Source organism: Nomascus leucogenys, chromosome 21 (assembly GCF_006542625.1).
Source record: "Nomascus leucogenys isolate Asia chromosome 21, Asia_NLE_v1, whole genome shotgun sequence".
In the NCBI taxonomy this organism is placed as follows: domain Eukaryota; kingdom Metazoa; phylum Chordata; class Mammalia; order Primates; family Hylobatidae; genus Nomascus; species Nomascus leucogenys.
In genome coordinates, this window is record NC_044401.1 from 54,700,256 (window position 1) to 54,716,969 (window position 16,714).

The 16,714-nt window shown below is 42.1% G+C and overlaps 1 protein-coding gene across 12 annotated transcripts in view; it reads left to right on the plus strand.

The window, feature by feature from the left end:
- The window catches only part of ATP2B2 (ATPase plasma membrane Ca2+ transporting 2), a 388,078-nt gene that overhangs the window by 154,354 nt on the left and 217,010 nt on the right, over positions 1-16,714 (plus strand). Inside the window, exon 1 of one of the 12 annotated variants that reach the window (XM_030801573.1) lies at positions 1,721-1,849. The exons of the other annotated variants lie outside the window; for them this stretch is intronic. The gene's annotated coding sequence lies outside the window, so the exon portion shown is untranslated. Of the gene's footprint in view, positions 1-1,720; positions 1,850-16,714 lie in introns of those variants that run through there. 12 annotated transcript variants of the gene reach the window in all.

Here is a 16,714-nt window from a genome sequence, read left to right on the forward strand (position 1 = left end):
TTTAAGTAGTGTGACTATGTCCCTGCTGGTCCAGAACACTTCCATTTTATCAAGACTATTAAAAGAGGCGTTTTCATTCTCAAGAGTTGAAACATCAACTTTCTGGTCACCCACCTCTAAAAGGCCACTTCCAGCCCTCAGTCCCATTGTTCTTCCCCTCCACCCTCTTTCCCAGTCTGAATTAATCCTGAATAGTTTCACCTAGCTTTTTCAAGGTCCCTCTCTGTGCCAGGCATGGAACAGGGCACTGAGGAAACTGAGGCAAACCAGACGTGGTCCCTGCTTTCGGGAGCTTCCAGTCCAGGAAAGAACGCCACTTAAGCACTCTGCAGAAATCTAGGTCTGAATCTAGAACCTCGCAATTCTCAGACTTATTTGCATTCTCCGCACTAAGCTATTTTAGTAAATAATAATACTCCATAGAATTCCGGTGGCATTTTGCAGTTTCTAAAGCATTTCCATTATGTTACCTCATTTAACCCTGACATCATCTGAGGGTGTGATTTTAATATATTCCCATTGCACAGATGGGGAACTGGAGGCTGGGGGCCGTAGAGGACAGAGCAGTTGGATGCCCTTGAGGAGCAATTCAATCTCTGCCTCCTTGCCTTCGAAATGGAGATATTAGCTCCCACTTCATAGAACTGTTATGAAAAGTAAATGAGACAGCACATAGAAAGTCCTTTGGAAAATGACAGCTGCCTAAAATGAGTGTTTCTGCCCTGAGCTGTCTGTGGCCTCAGCAGTTGCACTTCCTGGATGTTCTCCAGTTCACCTGCTTCTCACATGCCCATAGACACCCATTTGTAGATTTCCTGACCCATTTTTGAGCACAGGGAGCACATCTCGGTTGGAACCCCAGCTCTGCCTCAGGGCAGCACTGTGGCCTCGGGCAACTTCTAGCCTCGGTTTCTTCATTTGTAAGAGGAGATAAGAACAAGTCGTCCTGAGGATGGAAGGAAGCAAATAACATAAAAGCAGTGTTGGGGGGAGCCAACCCAGCACATAGCCGTTGCTCACAAATGGGAGGTTCTGGATTGCCTTTCTGATGTTAATTATGTGAGAAGACTTTGACCTTGTGTGTGTGAGAGGGAGCTATGGAGGGCAGCACCCACAAGATGGGATCTTTCCCCCACTCCAGGAGCCAGGCCAGCGCTCACTTTGGGCGGAAGGCAGGACACTGCCACCTTCTCTAAGGTTGGCTTCCAGCCACGTTGCAGCAAGGGGGTTCGGCTGACAAAAGCTGTTCCCTCTGTGCCCCACTCACCTTGCAGGAGGAGAAGGGCCCCCTCTTCCCCTTTTCTTTACAGAGTAGCTCCACAGGGGCAAATCTGTCAGATGCCATGGTGATGCCTATGTGGTTTCCCGCCCACGCCCCTCGCCAGTGCTATGAGTCACAACCGGCACCGAGGCGGTGGCCGTGGGAAGGGTGTTCCCTCTCCGGCTGCAGAAATGCTGCCACAGGCGAGCTCTAGAAAGCCAAAACTGGGCCCCAGGATAGGCACAGTGAGGTTCCTTATGCAGCTTTTGACATTGTTCAAAATCAGTGTTACAGAAAGCCCAAACCCGGCCCCATGATAGGCATGGCTACATTCCTTATGCAACCTTGGCATTGTTCAAAATCAGTGTTAATGTTCACAACTTCCATTTGCTGAGGGCCCTAGGGAGCTGGCCCAGCCTAGACTTCATGTCCTGCTTCCCACAGCCCAGGAAGAAGCTAGAGTCTCCTTTTCAACAGATGGGGAAACTGAGACATGCTTGGGGTCACATGGCCAGGACATTCCCAGATGTGACTCCCCTTTACTGGCAGACCAAGGTAGCTTTTGGAATTGGAGACAGAGCAAAACAGGTAAATATGATTGATACATTGTGTTCTTGCTTGAATGAAACGTAATTGTGAGCAATTGTGTACAGTTGCCGGGCTGAAGGTTTGAACTCTTGATTTCTTAAAAGAAAAGAAAAATCTATCTCTAAATCTGAGTTAGCCTAGAATAGAAATATGTTTATAGCAAAATATTTCTTTATACAAAACTTTGAATTCCCAAAGCAGGGCTGTGGAATATGCATGTGTGTTAGTGAGGTATTACAGAGGAAGGAACTGTATTAAGGATTGTATTTTGCAAGTAGCAGTGACGGTGATCACAGATCCACATCTGAGATGTTGAGCTTGGCCCCTTTGGCCCCATCTGTGCCCGTGGTGGGCTTGATAATCGACACGTCCATTCACCACTGCCTTGCCAGGTCCTAAAGCCAAACTACCTGCTTCACTGCAGGCTGTGTCTCTCATCTTTCCCCCAATGAATTCACTAATTGCTCCTCCATCAGGTACTCTAACTGTCCCGTGAGCTCCTTAAGAATAGGAGCTGAGCTCCAGGAGGCTATGTGTTGGCAGAAGGGGGCAGTAGAAAATACGTGTAGTTATTTGAGTGACTTGGTATGCCCTGCTGTCTCTGGCTGGAGTCCCCTTCGTAAAACATTCACCCAGGCCAGAAAGAGACATAAATGAGAGTAGAGGGAGCAGAAGGTCTCCACACACATTCCCACCTGCCTCAGTGCTGTCTGAGCCTCAAACTTGCCTAATCCAAGTCGGGTAAAACCAGACTGTACCATTCAGCCACAGGAACAGCAGGCCGGGCCGTATCCTGCCAGCAACCTGCCTGATCGGAGGGTTTACTTTGCAGCTAGGCCTTGGCGACTGTGCATAACAGCTTCCGTCTCTCCCAGAACAACTGTGAATGTTTCCCCTTCACTTTCACCATGACCTCACCCGGCATGGATTTCCTACTATTTAAAACTCTTCTGCAACTTGTTCCATAGACCGGGGTGACATTGATCCTTGCTATGATCAGAGGAGTGTGTGAAGCTGGTGCCCAGGCAGCCTGGGATCCTGGAGGGATACATTAAGTCTTGACAGGGTTCCCGTGAAATGGATTTCTGTGCATCAGAACCTGTACTCCTGTTGACTTTCATTGGAGCATTGAGAATGTGTCCTGCTGGAAGGGAGAAGTGTTTGATGCAGCTGTACTTCAGAGGGCACTAGACCTTTTTAAAAAACTATCACATAGACAAAAAATGTGCTTTCTGGGGTGAAAAAAAAATGGTCTATAATATTAGGATCAAGTTTATCTCTATGCGAAATAAAAAAGGGAAAAATCAAAATTTATTTTATATAGTTAAGTTCACCTTGAAGAGACTGAAGAAAAAGAAACCAATAATATTCCATGGCAAGGTAAAACACTCTCTCTACATTCCAATATGGTCCTGATCTTCAGGAAAGTGTTCCGTTGCATTATTGCTATTTACTTCAGTTCTAGGTTTCAGAAAAAAAAATATGTCTTATCAGCCTCTGTAGTAAACATTTATTGCTTTCATATTGGTCTCAGATTTTCACTTGCTTTTTCTATTGAAACTTCAGAGGCTCTGTTCTTTGTGGCTAGCCAGCCACAAGAGACTCCCTTGGGCTAAGTTCCCAAGACCTGTCATGTGATACAAGTCTTTGTCATTATTGCTTCCTTGGGCTGTTAACAGAATGTGATCCCATAGCAAGATATTAGAAATATATAGGATTTGGAGTCAGACCATTTTCTTGCTATGTAGCCTGAAGCAGGTGACTTAACCTCTCTGAGCCATGTGGCTCCCCTGAGTTCTAGCATCACTAGGTAAGTTCAGACGCCCCTCCACAGTGGGCCCCTCAGTGGGCCCCTTCCCTGTGCTGGCCATTGTTCACCACCCTGTGCTGTACTGTTCACTTTTCTATCTTCCCTGGACTCCAAGAGCTCCCTGCAGGCAGAGTCTTTGTCATCTCTGTCCCAGCACAGGGCCTGGCAAGGAGCACAGGGCAGGGGTTTGAGATGGTTGAGAAAAAGAAAGAAAAGAAAAAAGGAAGTGAAAAGGAGAGAGGGAGGTAGGGAAGGAGACAGAAAGGAATAAAAAGTATGGAAAATGCAAACTTTAAACTTCTCTGCAGTTCAGATTTATTTCACCACTGGCTGGCCTAAGTGATAGGACATGCTAGTATTGCTGCTGCCTCTCACTTTCCAATGTTCAGCACCGGTGTCGCCATCATCTTACAGATAACACACATTGAGCACTTATTTATATGCATGAGCTTGTTTGCTCTCCCAGGAACCTGTGTGGTAGGCACATTTTCTTTCTTTTTCTCAACCATCTCAAACCCCTGCCCTGTGCTCCTTGCCAGGCCCTGTGCTGAGACAGAGATGACAAAGACTCTGCCTGCAGGGAGCTCTCAGAGTTCAGGGAAGATAGAAAAGTGAACAGTACAGCACAGGGTGGTGAACAAAGGCCAGCACAGGGAAGGGGCCCACTGAGGAGGGGCGTCTGACCTTACCTAGTGATGCTAGAACTCAGGGGAGGAAGCCACATGGCTCAGGCACCTCCATTTGACAGACAACAAATCATGATTCATAGGAGAGGTTGAGTCACTCACCCACGTCACACAGCTGGCACATGGTTTTAACCTGATCCCCACAATCCCAGAGCCAGTGCATGTAATCAGTGTGCCCTCAACGCTTAGTTTGGGGCTTGACAAGTAATTGATTTCAATAAAATGTCTTTGAATAAATGAATGGACCTGGTCATTTATCACATTAGATGCTCAGTCTCACTCTTAGTTCCATCTTCCTGGCATATGTAATGATTAAAACAAAACCTCTGAGGTTAAACAAGACTGGGTTCAAATATGAGCTTTCTGTGTTACCCTGGGAAAGTCATTTTCTCTTCTCTAAGCATTGGCTTTCTTCCCACTAAAATGGGAATAATATTGGCGCCTTCCTCCCTTAGACTGGGTTCTTCCAGAAGCAGATCGTAAGATGAGGATTCAAGTGCAAGTAATTTATTTGTGAGGCATAGGAATGCTGGTAGGGGAGTAGGGAAGTGAGACAGGAAAGGGAACGAGGTGTTATCAAGCAAGTTAATTATTACTGTGGGCACCTGGATCTGGGAGCTAGTGTAGAACCCACAGCTCATGGTTTTCCCAGCTGAGAGGGAAGGGAGCTGGGATATCTATACACTATCTATACACCAACTCCCAACACCCATCAATCATTGGCTGAGAGCTCTTGGGGTTGGTGAGTTGCATGTGTTCACCAAAGAACATGCTCAGGCAGATGCTGTGTGTGATATCAAACCAGCTTTCCCCATGGTGGTTAGATCTATGGGATTATGGACAAGGAAATAACGGCATCTCTGCACCAGCTCTTAGTGTTGCTATGACGGTTAAGTGGGTTCGTTTCTATAAAACTTGGAGAATGGTCTTTGGCACAGATTAAGCCCCTTATGAGTGGCAGCCTTCAGGGGCTTTTCCTAGCACTCTCTGTGTGATACAAACAGATGCTTTTGGGCTCTGCTCCTTAGAACCTCTTCACCAGTCTGCAAACAGTGATGTGGTCCTGCTGAGTGTCAGGTGCTGGGACACAGCCATGAGCTTGATCAGCCCTTCAATGTTTGTGACCCCACCAGGTGGACAGAAGATGAATAAGAAATGACAGAGGCAGTGCCCAGACTCCTTGCCCAGTGCTCCTCCCAAATGCCATGGAAAGGGGTGTCACACATGTGGAGGGTGTTGGGAAAATGGTCCAGCTGGGATGCCCAGTGAGTATTTTTGTAGCACAGGAAACATGTTCAGCAAATGTCTAAACTGAGAAATTTCTTGGGGAGATTCCCTTCTACTTTGGCATAAGATGATTTTGCCTTACAAGGGACTTCAGTTTCCCTAGACAGGGACTTGGAAAGTCCATGCCTGCAGCCTCTCTGAGGACTAATCTTCAGAACTTTCATGGAATAGATGCATGAGAACAAGGATCTGTCTTCCCTGACACGGACCAGCTGTGTGGCTTTAGGCAACTCTCCCTCTCTGGGCCTGTTTTCTCATCTGTGAAATGGGTACAGTGAGTGGAATAATGGGCATAAGAGTGCTTCGGGAAATGTAAGCCACCTATATCTTATGGAGTGGGAGATATGACCATTGTCGTTACTGTTGTTGCTGTTGTTAGGAAAGGTGTGACCGTGGGCCAGCGACTTCCTCTCTCTAAGAATCCTTTCTCCCTGTTGCCTGTGGTCAAATCCTAAAAAGGGCCAGGAATGTGAAGACAGCCCCCTGTGTCTTACTACCATAGAATATGACTTTACCAGGCCTGAAAGAACTCATGTTCCAACCCCTTGTAGCAGGGAAACTGAGACCTAAAGAGGAGAGAGGACTTGCCTGAGGCCACTCGACCTCAGTGGCAGTCAGTTCTGGGCCCCAGCCAGAGCTGCTGAGTCCCAGCCCACTGCAATTTCCTACATCTACTGTGAGCTGTACCCGCCTGCCTCTTTGCCCCCGCCCTTGACCCGAGCTGCTCTCCTCTCCCCAGACCGATACAATTGACCCGCCCCAGCCAGGAAAGTCTGGGAGGGCACAAGGGCCTCTCGCTGCGCAGTTCCCAGCTGCTGGAGTATTCGTCTCTGCAGCAAGTCAACATTTTTGCCTCTGAGTTGGTGTGTGGCAGATGGCACAGCAGAACTGAGCCTTGGGGTCTATTTTTGACTCAGAGAGGACATTGCGTAAATGCTCAGTGCTCACTGATGGCAGCGGAGGGTCTGGAGGATGGGACAGCATTAATCTATTGGCTTTGGAAGATCCACCACCTGGGCTCAAATCCTGGCTTTATCGCCATTAGCTGTGTGCTCTCAGATATGAGGTCTTCCTCTAAGAGCCTCGGTCTCCCCATTGTAAAGTGGAGGCTGCAAGATCAATAGGTTGTACCTCATCAATTTGATAGGCTAGTGGCCTCTCAGAGGAAGATGAATACATGGTGGTGGGACTTTGGGGGCTAATTTATAGTTCTGAGAAGAGGAGGCCATAGGAAGGTAGGGACCTCAGAAGGGAGGAGTTCCTGGCAGGCCCAAGTCAGGGTGTGGAATGGAGCTGTCCAAGGTGCAGCCCCCTCACACCCCATGTAGGGGCTGAGTGGCCCCAGTGGGGTGGAGAGGTTGGCAGCTGGGGCGGGACCAGGCAAAGTCCTGGGAGCGGGCCCCTTTCTCTGTTCTGAGTAGGTAACCCTGGACAGAGGGGCTGGGTGGGGTGGGCCCAAGGGAAGGAGGTGTCCAACTAAGGTGGGTGAGGGGGACACACAGGCATCATTTGTAGGGGAGGCTGAAGGTGGGAAGGAAGTGGATATGGGGAGAGGGTTCTCAGCCTGCTACCTCCCTGTCTTGCCTCCTGCTGGAGTCAGGCAGAAGGGGTCTTACTGGGCAGAATCCAGCTCCAGGGGTCAGTTGGGGAGGCTGAGAGATGGGTGTGGAAGAGAGACTGGCACACAGAGAGACTGCTGCATGCACAACTGGCCTCCAGCATGCATGTGCCTGTGTGTGTGCTAACATGTTTTCTTCCATGCATGTTTACTATAGAAAATGGGGAAAATGAAGATATTTTGTTTAAGAATCAAACATCCTAACCCCACCAACATTGACATTTGGGGAATACTGTATCTTTCCCCTTATATCTTTTTTCCATACCATAACCATAGTAATTTTCTTTTTGGAATCATGTAAATTGAGACCCTATATCATTTCAGTTCTCTACTCTGCATTTTTTATTTGAAGTTATTAAGATATTTTCCTAGGTCATAAAAATTACTTGAAAACATGTTTTTTGATAGATGCCTAATATTCTATCCTATGACTCCTCAGTAATGTACTTAACTAATCCCATTGGACTTGACATTTAGATTGTGTCCAAAGTGTTGCCATGATTAAAAAAAAAAAAACCACCACTAACAATAAGAGAACACCATTATGAACATCTTTATGATCAAATGATGTCTGCATTCCCAATTATTGCATATTCCAATTTTGCAAATTTCTGTCCAATCCCAGAGGAAACAGACCATTTCTTTGCTTTTCTTAAACTAGTTGGGATTTTTAATTTTGTTTTGTTTTGTTTTTATTTTTTATTTATTTAATTTTTTTTTGAGATAGATTCTTGCTCTGTCAGCGAGGCTGGAGTGCAATGGCACGATCTCGGCTCACTGTAACCTCCACCTCCCGGGTTCAAGTGATTCTCTCACTGCAGCCTCCCAAGTAACTGGGATTACAGGCACCCACCATCATGCCCGGCTAATTTTTGTATTTTTGTGGAGACGGAATTTCACCATGTTGGCCAGGCTGGTCTTGAACTCCTGACCTCAGGTGATCCACCTTCCTTGGCCTCCCAAAGTGCTGAGATTACAGGTGTGCACCACTGCACCCAGCCTAAAAATGGTTTTCTTTCATGTGTGTGTATGCTTACAACACATATTATTTAGTTTCATTTTTGTCTTAGTCCTTTAAAATGGCATCATACAGTATGTAATCATTTGAGACTTGCTTCTTTCAGACTTTCTTCTACTGGGAAACATTGTTTCTCAGACTCATCCCTGTGGTTCCTGCAGGTGTAGTTTATGCATTTTCATAGCTGTGCAATACTCCCTGGCATGACGATATTACAGTTTATTTGTTCATTCTCTGGCTGGTGGGCATATGGTTGTTTCCAGGGTTTGGTTCTTTCAAACAATACTGCTGGGGACATTCTCAGCCATGGTGCCATTTTCCTAGTAAAGGAACACAGGAGGAAAAACAAATTGTGGAAGGGGCAGGTGGAAACAAGAGTTGAGCACATATAGCTTGAAGTGAGATGTCTGCAGGACATGAGCTGATTTGGTTTTGGAGGAAGACTGTCAGGAGCATCATCTGTGGTTGAGCTGCAGAGCACTTAGCTCAGACTTAGCTGCCAAGGTCAGTGATCTGGGGCTCTTGAGCACAGGTGGAGCCCTCTTCTGTACACCCCTTCAAAGAGGCAGAGGCATCATTTGTGAAGGGAGCCTGATCCACACACCTCTTCATCTTGGTGCCATTAAAATCTGAGCCTCCCAAAGTGTGGAGTGTCTACTTCCAGGGTACCTAAGAGGATACTAGGTGTTATTAAATAAGAGCTCATCACCTGATGGGAAAACTAGTCCATTTCCAGTTCTCTTTCAGTCTTCCAAGTCCATCAAGGCAAAAGGTTCTGCTGGAAGTAGTCTATTTTTAATGACCTCCCCTACAAATATTTGTTAAACTCTGTTTGATGAGAGACCAGACTTTCGGCCTAGGCCCCTAGGCAGGCGATAGGATCTATCAGACATAAGGATGCTCTGTTGTTTTCTTTGCAATTCTTTGTTGTGCTCATCTCCTACTTGTGGTGAGTGGCACTGGTTTTGCACCAATGGTAATGATAAAATTTTCCCTTTAAGAAAATTGTTTAACCTTAAATCAAGCAGATTAGGGAAAACACTAATGAGCTCAATGATACGAGAGATAGTGACCATGATGGCAGTCATATTTGATTGACTGAGGTTTGAGAAATGCTGACCTAAATCAGCCATTCTCAAACTTTTTGTCTGAAGACTCATTATGTTCTTAAAAATTATGAAGAACAAGGCCAGGTGTGGTGGCTTATGCCTATAATCCCAGCACTTAGGGAGGCCGAGGCAAGTGGATCACCTGAGGTCAGAAGTTGGAGACCAGCCTGGCCAACGTGGTGAAACCCCATCTCTACTAAAAATACAAAAATTAGATGGGCATGATGGCATGTGCCTGTAGTCCCAGGTACCCAGGAGGCTGAGGCAGGAGAATTTCTCGAACCCAGGAGGTGGAGGTTGAAGTGAGCTGAGATCATGCCATTGCACTCCAGCCTGGGTGACAGAGTGAGACTCTGTCTCAAAAAAAAAAAAAAATTATGAAGAACACTCAGAGTGTTGATTGTGTAGGTTATATCTCTCTGAATTTACAATACTAGAAATTAAAACTGATTTTAATACTATTTCTTAATTCATTTAAAAATAACAATAATAAATCTATTGTGGCACATAAGTAACATAGTTTATGAAAAATAACTATATTTTCCAAAACAAAAACAATTAGTCAGAAGATTAAAGTTGTTTCATATTTTTACAAATCTCTTTAATGATTTACTTGAAGGTAGTTGGATTCCTATCCACACCTGTATTCAGTCTATTATGATATGATTGATGTTTTGATTGATGTTTTAATTGATGTATATGAAGAAAATCCAGCCTTACATAGACATATTTTTGGAAAAAGGAGTATTTTAATAGCCTTTTCAGATAATTGTAGATACTTTTCTTTGACACTACGCTCCCAAACTCAACAAGCTCAGTGTATTCAAGCTCAGACTGCCATAACAAAGTACCACAGACTGGGTGGCTTAAACAACAGTAATTTATTTTCTCACAATTCTGGAGGTTGGAAGTCCAAGTTCAGGTTCAAAAGCAGTCTGCTATTAAGCACATTCATCAATTTTTTTTAAATTTTATGTTCTGACTTAAGCCAGGGGCCTGCCAGGACTCAGTAGCAGACCAGAAGGGACAGAGGAAGGAATCATTGAACTGAAATATAGAACAATAGAAATTACCTACCTAATCAAAATAACAAAGAGAAAGTAGGCTGGAAAACAAAATGAACAGAGCCTTGCGGACCTGTGGGACTATAACAAAAGATTTCACCCTCGTGTCATTGGACTACTGGAAGGGGGCAAGAAAAAGAGGATGGGGCTGAAAAAGTACCTGAAGAAATAACGGCCAAAAACATCCCAAATTTGGTAAAAACACACAAACCAGCCCTACAGATTCAGGAAGCTGAGCAAATTCCAAAGAGGATAAACCCAAGGAAATCCACACCAAGACAAAAAATAAATTACTAAAAACTAAAAACAAAACAAAAATCTTGAAAGCAGTGAGAAAGAACATCTCACCTATGGGGGTAAAAATTTTGAATGACAGCAGATTTCTCTTCAGAAACCATTACAGTCAGGAGGAAGTGGCACCTTTCTCAAATGCTGAAAGAATAGAACTATCAACCCAGAGTCCTATATCCAGCAAAAATATTTTTCAAAAATGAAGGAGAAATCAAGACATTCTCAGATGAAGGAAAACTAAGATAATTTTTTGCCAGAAGACCTATCCTAAAAGAATGGCTATAGTTCTCCAAACAGAAAGGAGACAATTTTTTAAAAAGAATTCTTGGGACATCAGGAAGGAAGGAAGAACATGATAAGCAAAAATATGGATAAATGCAATAAACTTTCCTTCTCTTCTTGAGTTTTCTAAATTATGTTTGACAGCTGAAGCAAAAATTGTAACACTGTCTGATGTGATTCTAAATGTATACAGAAAGAACAAACGGAAAACAAAATATAAAATGGCAGACTTAAACCTTAATATATCAATTATTACATTAAATATCAATGGCCCAAATACACCCATTCAAAGACAAAGATTGGCAAAGTGGATTGAAAAACATGACTGACTACATGCTAGCTACAAGAGACTCACTTCAAATGTAATAATATAAGCAAGCTAAAAGTAAAAGGATAGAAAAAATCACATGCAAACATTAATCAAAAGAAAGTGGGAGTGGCTATATTAATATCAGATAAAGTCAACTTCAGAGCAAAGTAAATTACTGGAGATAGAGAGGGATATTATTATAATATAATGATAAAAGGGTCAATCAGGAAGACATAGCAATCCTAAATATGCGTACAGCAAACAATAGACCTGTAAAATATGCAAGGCAAAAACAGTTGGAGACTTCAACACTCATCTCCCAATAATTGATACAGCAACTAGGCAGGATATCAGCAGGAATATGGAAGAACTTAACAACACCGTGAGCCAACAAAATCTAGTCAACATGTATAGAATGTTCCCCATAACAGCAACAGAATACATGCTGTTTTCGAGCACCCACAGAACATATGCTAAGGTAGACTATGTCCTGGATCATAAAATAAACATTAGCAAAATTAGAAGAATTGAAATCATGGAGAGTACTTTTTCTGGCCACAGTGGAATCAAACCAGAAGTCAATAACAGAAAGATATTTGGAAAATATACAATCACTTAGAAACTAAATAATGCATATCTAAATAACCTATGGCCAAAGAGAAAGTCTAAATGTAAATTTTAAAAATATATCAAATTGAATGACAATTAAAATACAACCTATCAAGCTTTGTGGAACCAGCTAAAGCATTGCTGAGAGGGAAATTTATAGCATCATGCATAACTAGCAAATAAAGAATTCTGAAATAAACAATCTAAGCTCCTACTTTGAGAACCCAGAAAAAGAAGAGCAAAATAAACCCAAACCAAACATAAGAAAGGAAATAATAAAGAGTAGAAATCAATAAAGTTGAAAACCAAAAAATGATAGAGAAAACCAATGAAACACAGAGATATTTCTTTGAAAAGATCAATAACATTGAAAAATTCTAGCAAAACTAACCAAAAAGAGAGAACAAAACAGAAAGAGAAGACGCACATGACCAAAATTGAGAATGAAACAAAGAATAACACTACAGACCCCACTACCACGATTCACCCAATATGAAACAGATAATTTAATATCCCTATAATTACTAAGGAAATTGAATTTGTAATTTTTAAATTTCCTAAAAAGAAATCCCCAGGACTAGGTAGTTTCTTTTTTTTTTTAATTATATTTTAAGTTCTAGGGTACATGTGCACAACGTGCAGGTTTGTTACATATGTATACATGTAACATATGTAACAGTGTAAAAGTGTTCCTATTTCTCCACATCCTCTCCAGCACCTGTTGTTTCCTTACTTTTTAATGATCGCCATTCTAACTGGTGTGAGATGATATCTCATTGTGGTTTTGATTTGCATTTCTCTGATGGCCAGTGATGATGAGCATTTTTTCATGTGTCTGTTGGCTGCATACATGTCTTCTTTTGAGAAGTGTCTGTTCATATCCTTCACCCACTTTTTGATGGGGTTGTTTGATTTTTTATTGTAAATTTGTTTGGGTTCCTTGTAGATTCTGGATATTAGCCCTTTGTCAGATGGGTAGATTGCAAAAATTTTCTCCTATTCTGTAGGTTGCCTGTTCACTCTGATGGTAGTTTCTTTTGCTGTGCAGAAGCTCTTTAGTTTAATTAGATCCCATTTGTCTATTTTGGCTTTTGTTGCTATTGCTTGTGGTATTTTAGACATGAAGTCCTTGCCCATGCCTGTGTCCTGAATGGTATTGCCTAGGTTTTCTTCTAGGGTTTTTATGGTTTTTAGGTCTAACATTTGAGTCTTTAATCCATCTTGAATTAATTTTTGTATAAGGTGTAAGGAAGGGATCCAGTTTCAGCTTTCTACATATGACTAGCCAGTTTTCCCAGCACCATTTATTAAATAGGGGATCCTTTCCCCATTTCTTGTTGTTGTCAGGTTTGTCAAAGATCAGATGGTCATAGATTTGTGGTATTATTTCCAAGGGCTCTGTTCGGTTCCATTGTTCTATATCTCTGTTTTGGTACCATGCTGTTTTGGTTACTGTAGCCTTGTAGTATAGTTTGAAGTCAGGTAGCATGATGCCTCCAGCTTTGTTCTTTTTGCTTAGGATTGTCTTAGAAATGTGGGCTCTTTTTTGGTTCCATATGAAGTTTAAAGCAATTTTTTCCAATTCTGTGAAGAAAGTCATTGGTAGCTTAATGGGGATAGCATTGAATCTATAAATTACCTTGGGCAGCATGGCCATTTTCACGACATTGATTCTTTCTATCCATGAGCATGGAATGTTCTTCCATTTGTTTGTGTCCTCTTTTATTTTGTTGAGCAGTGATTTGTAGTTCTTCTTGAAGAGGTCCTTCACATCCCTTGTATGTTGGACTTCTAGGTATTTTATTCTATTTGAAGCAATTGTGAATGGGAGTTCACTCATGATTTGGCTCTCTATTATTGGTGTATAGGAATGTTTGTGATTTTTGCACATTGATTTTGTATCCTGAAACTTTGCTGAAGTTGCTTATTAGCTTAAGAAGATTTTGGGCTGAGACAGTGGGGTTTTCTAAATATACAGTCATGTCATCTGCAAACAGGGACAATTTGACTTCCTTTTTTCCTAATTGAATACCCTTTATTTCTTTCTCCTGCCTGATCGCCCTGGCCAGAACTTCCAAAACTATGTTGAATAGGAGTGGTGAGAGAGGGCATCTCTGTCTTGTGCCAGTATTCAAAGGGAATGCTTCCGTTTTTGCCCATTCAGTATGATATTGGCTGTGGGTTGGTCATAAATAGCTCTTATTATTTTGAGATACATCCCATCAATACCTAGTTTATTGAGAGTTTTAACACAAAGGGCTGTTGAATTTTGTCAAAGGCCTTTTCTGCATCTATTGAGATAGTCAAGTGGTTTTTGTCTTTGTTTCTGTTAATATGCTGGATTACGTTAATTGATTTGCGTATGTTGAACCAACCTTGCATCCCAGGGATGAAGCCAACTTGATTGTGGTGGATAAGCTTTTTGATGTGAAGCTGGACTCAGTTTGCCAGTATTTTGTTGAGGATTTTTGCATCGATGTTCATCAGGGATATTGGTCTAAAATTCTCTTTTTTTGTTGTGTCTCTGCCAGCCTTTGGTATCAGGATGATGCTGGCCTCATAAAATGAGTTAGGGAGGATTCCCTCTTTTTCTATTGATTCAAATATTTTCAGAAGGAATGGTACCAGCTCTTCTTTGTACCTCTGGTAGAATTCGGCTGTGAGTCTGTCAGGACCAGGTAGTTTCACTGCAGAATTTTACCAAGTGTTTAAAAAGTTAACACCAATTCTATACAATGTCTTCCAGTAAATAGAAGAGGAAGAAACAATTCAAATATATTTTATGAGGCTACTGTTACCATAATATCAAAACCAGACAAAGACAGTACAAACAAAACTATAGACTAACATCTGTCATGTGTATACATGTGAAAATCTTTAACAAAACATTAACAAACAGAATTCAACACTGTGTAAAAAGAATTATGCATCATGACCAAGTGGAGTTTATTCTAGGGATGCATGGTTGGCTTAACATTTAAATATCAATTAATATAATCCACCATATTAATGGGCTAAAGAAGAAAATCACATGATGGTTTCCATCAATGTAGGAAAAGCAAATTCAACACCCATTCATGATAAAACACAGAAAAAGTAGGAATAGAGAGAAACTTCCTCACCTTGATAAGGAGCATTTTTAAAAACTATGTTATACTTACTGAATGCTTTCCTCTGAGATTGGGAACAAGACAACGATGCCAGCTCTCATCATTATATTCAACATAGTGCTGAAAGCTATAGCTAGTGCAAAAGACAAGAAAACACATACAAATTCAGAGGAAGAAATAAAACTCTCCCTGTTTGCAGATGACTTGATTGTCTACATAAAAATCCCAAGGAATCTAAAAACACAAACCTCCTAGAAGTAATAAGTGAGTTCAGGAAAGTTACAGGATACAAGCTAAGCATACAAAAAAAAATGTATTTTCATACACCAGCAATGGATACATGGACACCAAAATTTTAAATACAATGCCATTTACAATCACTCAAAAAAATGAAATAGGTATAAATTTAACAAATCTATAGGATTTCTATGATGAAAATTATTAAACACAGATGAAAGAAGTTTTAAAAGCCTAAATAAATGAAGAGACTTGTGTTCATGGATTGGAAGACTTAACATAGCAAAGATGTCTGTTCTCTGCAATTTCTATCAAAATCTCAGAAAAATCGGTATAGATGTAGAAAAGATTATAAAATTTATAAGGAAAAGCAAAGAATATCTAAAACAATTTTGAAAAAGAATGAAGAATCAGCTTATCTGATTTCAAGATTTATTATATAGAAATCATGACAGTAGTATTGACAGAGATATGACACACAGATCAATGGACTGAGTAGGTGACCCAGAAAGAAACCCACACAAATATACCCAACCTATTTTTAACAAAGGTACGAAAGCAATTCAGTGGAGTAAAGATGATAACCAGATGTCCTTTCACTGATTGATAGTTAAACAACCTATAATGCATCCACATATGGAATACTACCCAACAATAAAAAGGAGCGAACTCTTGTTACACACAACCACCTAGAGGAATCTCCAGGGAATTCTGCTGAATGAAAAAAGCCAGTCCCAAAAGGTTATATACCGCATGACTCCATTTATATAACATCATTGAAGGAACAATATTAGACAGATGGAGAGCAGGCTAGAGGTTGCCAGGGGTTAGGGATGAGGGGCATGACTATAACGGGGTAGCCCAAGGAAGCCTTGTAGGGATGGAACAGTTCTACATCTTGATTGTAGTGGTGGTGGTGACACGAAACTACAGGTAACGTTCCGTAGAGCTACACACACACACACACACACACACACACACACACACACACACATCAAACTGCTGCATGTAAGCTCTGTAGATTGTATGATGTCACATGACTGGTTTTTACGGCATGCTGCAGTAGTGCAAGTTAACCTTGGGGAAGTCTGAGGGAGGTGCATGGGATCTCTCTGTACATTTCTTTGCAATTTCCTTTGGATCGATAACTATTTAAAATAAAAAGTTACAAATAGGGCTGGGTGCGGTGGCTCATGCCTGTAATCCTAGCACTTTGGGAGGCCTAGGCAGGTGGGTCACCTAAACTCAGGAGTTGGAGACCAGCCTGGCAGCACGGTGAAACCCCATCTCTACTAAAATACAAAAAAGTTAGCCAGGCATGGCAGCATGTGCCTGTAATCCTGGCCCCTTGGGAGGCTGAGGCAGGAGAATCACTTGAACCCGGGAGGCAGAGGTTGCAGTGAGCTGAGATCATGCCATTGCACTCCAGTCTGG